Consider the following 4175-nt stretch of genomic DNA (forward strand, 5'->3'; position numbering starts at 1 on the left):
TTATGCCGTAAAATTGCCTTTTCCTACCATTTGTTTTTCAAATTTTAGTCTAGAATTTAGGAATGGCCCTAACCTAGTTTCTCTAGGCACTAAAATGGAAGAATGTCTCTCATGGGTTACAATCAAAGAAGAACATGCATTTTGGAGAGAGAAACGTGATAAAATTCAATTTTACAGGCTAGTCTTAAAAATGTAGCTTACATTATTTAAATGAAGTGCTTATGAAAGAGAATGAATCATTGTAATAGTGACTGGAAATTGTGGAAAAACTCTAATAGATCAAAAAACCTTTGTGCAGTGTGCCTAGTACATGCTACAGAAATTAAGATTGTAAATGACTCTTGAAAGCTTGAAATTGATCTTCATATGAGCCAGCCACAATGAGGAACTTCAAGAGCAGATGCCTGGTGAAAAAATGATAATTTATTTAATAAAACATACTGAAAGGCTGAGGCTGCACATGCACTAGACTAGACCAGTGTAACTCTTCTGCCCGTCTGAGTTGGCAGCAACAAGAGCCGGGTTCAGTATCTAGGGGGTCTATTTCAATAACAATGCAAAACCAGCTTGATCCCCCACCCAGTGACAATTACATACTACCCCCCGGGCACCTCTAAGAGGCAATACTTCCCCTCTCGCAAGCACAGAGTCTGAGTGTAGCAAAATCCTTTTAATAAAGGAGAGAAACAATGCGGCATTATGTTGGGGAAACACCACAAACAGGATTAATAACAAACTATGAGCAAAAGACATTCCCCCCCCCCCCCAGTAAGTTTGGCAGTATCCTTTTCCCCTCAGGGTCTTAAGTCCAGCGACCCCAAAATCTCCCAAAAGTCCAAAAACCCAAGAGTCTCTGTCCCTGGTCAGTGTAGCCCCCGAGTTCAAAAGTTTATCTGCACAGTTTTACCTCCCAGCCTGGAGTGGGGGAGAAGCAGCGCAGTGGTGTTAAGGGGCACATTATGTGGTCTGAGGCCAACTGCCCTGCCTCTCCATGGGGCTCTGCTGCAGCCTTCACCATGAGCCACTCTGCCAGCCGCTCCACTTCACCAGCTGTCCCGCAAGCCACCCCAATCGTCCCACAAACTGCTCTGCTCCACCAGCTGTCCCGTGAGCTGCTCCAGTTGTCCCACAAACTGCTCTGCCAGCTGCTCAGCAACATATCTTCAGGCCCTCCCACAGCACTCAGTGATTTCAGCTCTCAGTACTTTTAGCTCTTTAGTGATTTCAGCTTGTAGTAGGGGAGCCTCAGTGCTGGTGCACCATTGGCCCAAAGTGAATTCAGCTCAGCAGCCTGTAACTAGACTCCTGATGGAATTAAAATTAGCTCTGTATTCCACAATAGAGAGAGAAGGAGCAGAAGGTGCAATTGATATTTCAGGCCCTCAGAAGGGGCCCATACCATCAGGTATAAATACCTGTCCCCAGCCTCTGTCAATTCACTGGGTTTTGGAACCCATGTCCCTTGTCTAGCAAGTGCTACTTAGTTGATGGCAAGTCCCTCTGTCATAAAACAGTTTCATTGCCCTTGATTCACATAATCAGGGTAACAACACTTTATTCTTCCTGCTCCAACAACAGTGAAACTGGGGATCCCACAGCAGCCAAAGTGACCATTTGGGCTCATGCTAGGTGAGGTGGGTGTGCCTATGCAAATAACATCAGCCCCTGAAGTTCTTTTCCACAACTCACAATTCACCACCAGATGTCAGGGTAGAGTTCATCCTGACTCTGCTTACACCAGTGGTTCCCAAACTGGGGTTTGTGAAATGTTACAGTTGGTTCTTGGGAAAAAATTCCCTAATGGCGGACAGAGCTGTCCCTAGGGACCTCGGGCACATGGGGCCAGCAGCCTGGAGCCCCTGGACTTCCAAGAGCTAAGCAGATCAAAGCAAGCATATCTATCACACTGAGGAGATTTAAACTTCAAGGACTCCTTATAAGAAACAGAAAGGGAGGTGAATATTTTTTGCTGTTCTTAAAATTAAATAGGCAGCTAGTATTGTTTTTAAAATCATTATGAAGAACAAGTTTAAGCTTTGTTGTAACATGTGCTGTTTGCCTGGACTGCTCAAGACCTGAATGCTTATGTAGGAGGAACTCTTTTAGTTGGCTTCTTAAATAACTTCATGCTGTTTCACATCTGATACTTCTTGATGAAACATAGGAGCCTTGTCTTATAACAGGCTTATTCAAAGTGATACGAGCTACAAAAGTGAGATCTTGGAATAGTGTTGCCATTTTCATAATGTAATAAAAATACTGTAATGATAAATAATGGTGTGTAATAAGCATGTCATAAAAACAAATTTTATAGACTCATAGACTTTATATTTCCAAGATCACTGCTTTTATAATTTATATTCAGGTAAAGGAGAAAATCCCTGGAAATATTCATTTTTAAGAGGGGGTTCGCGAGACTTGACATGTTAGTGAAGGGGGTTCACAGGCTGTTAAAGTTTGGGAACTACGGGACTAGACTTATTGCTGTAGAAATCTTGTAGAGTTGCTTAGTAGCTTGTGGTCTGTTGATGAAGTTATATCGCCATCTTCTGGAAGAAAAACTAAATCATTCATTTTTTGAATGGCTGCTGAAATTCAGTTACTAATTTAAATTTCTATATGATGTAAATTGGTATTGGAATTATGCAGCACTTGTACAGCAAGACTATAATTCGGCAGACTGTAAAGGAAAAAAGCTTTATAAATAGGTTTCATGGTAGTAGATTTGTTCCACACCATTACAATGACTACACTAGAACAGTGACAATGCTGTGTACATGCTTTGTAATAATCCTCTGAGAGGAGATGTTTATGCTCCATATTGGAAAGGTGACATCAGATTCCATCCTGGTGGAGTGAGCAACACTGTGGGAGCACAGATCTGATCTCGGGGGGCTAATTTTTCTACTAGCTGCTCCAAACAGACATTAATCAGGGTTTCTGCATCTGAGATTATTGGACTGAAAAAAATCAAACCAGAACTCAATTTAAAAATGTGGGAATTAAAATGAAAATAATAAAGATTATAATTAGCTTATGTTTTGACTAAATTTTGTTCTCTAATGAAGGCTGGAAAGTTCTTATGCATATTAACTAAAAAAACCAATTTACATGCATACTACCATCTCAGAACAGATTTTAAGCTTTTTAGTCAACAATTCTAAAATCAAAGTTATTTCATTCAGTAGTTCAAAGTATTTAAAAGGTCTGTTTTGCATTCAGATGACTAAAATCTTTTCCCCCAGTGCAATATTGATCATTTGTTATTGCTAGTCTCAAAGTATCATATCCAGAGAAGAATAATTTGGGGGAACAAATTACAAATTAACAAAAGCTCACCAAAGAATGAAAAAGACACACACAGTAATACGCCAGGGCGATAAACTGCAGAGCAACCTGGTAAGTAGAGAATACATGATGGTGGCATAAAGGTTTCCTCAAGAAATTGGAATAACTGTTATTCATGAACTGTAAAGCAGGTGATCCCAAAGGAGTAAAAGTAAAGCTTGATGCCACACTATCAAGCATTCTGTATGCACCACACATACTAGTTTAGAAATGCTGGAGAGAGTTCTAAAAACATTTCTAAACACTAATTTTGTATTATCCCATCTGTATAGCCAGGTGCATTAGTTACCATATCCAATCGTGCAGGAGTCAGAGGAACAATGAAATATACCTAAAACAGCTTTTCCATGGGTAAAAATATCACAACTGTAAAGTCTGATATTGCAGAAAGTTGCAGTATAAAACAGCATAAAAAATGAAAATAAAATTATATATATATATATTAAGTTATTGCAGTGGTCTGAGGTGTCCTCAATTAACAGGATTGGCAAGGAATTTGCTTGTGCTTTAACATATAAATGGCCAAATCTTGTAATCCTTAGCCAGGAATCAGGGGGATCCTTTGTGTTTGGATCTCCTCTGTCCTTCATGGAAATGGATATTATCTACCTTCTTTCCCCAGGTCCTGCAAAAGGCTCTTTACAGTAGCAAGGAGGCAGGCCAGGATTATACCTAGAACCTTCACTGAACAAGTGGAGAAAAGTTAATGGAACCAAAGACTATTTTTTGTGGGTCTCATGAGGAACTACAGTCAGGGGAGTCTAAAACGGCTAAACTGAGCAACCAAATTATATGGGCAAAACTTAGGGTGACCAGATGTCCCAATT

Source organism: Mauremys reevesii, linkage group 1 (genome assembly GCF_016161935.1).
Source record: "Mauremys reevesii isolate NIE-2019 linkage group 1, ASM1616193v1, whole genome shotgun sequence".
NCBI classification, from domain to species: Eukaryota; Metazoa; Chordata; order Testudines; family Geoemydidae; genus Mauremys; species Mauremys reevesii.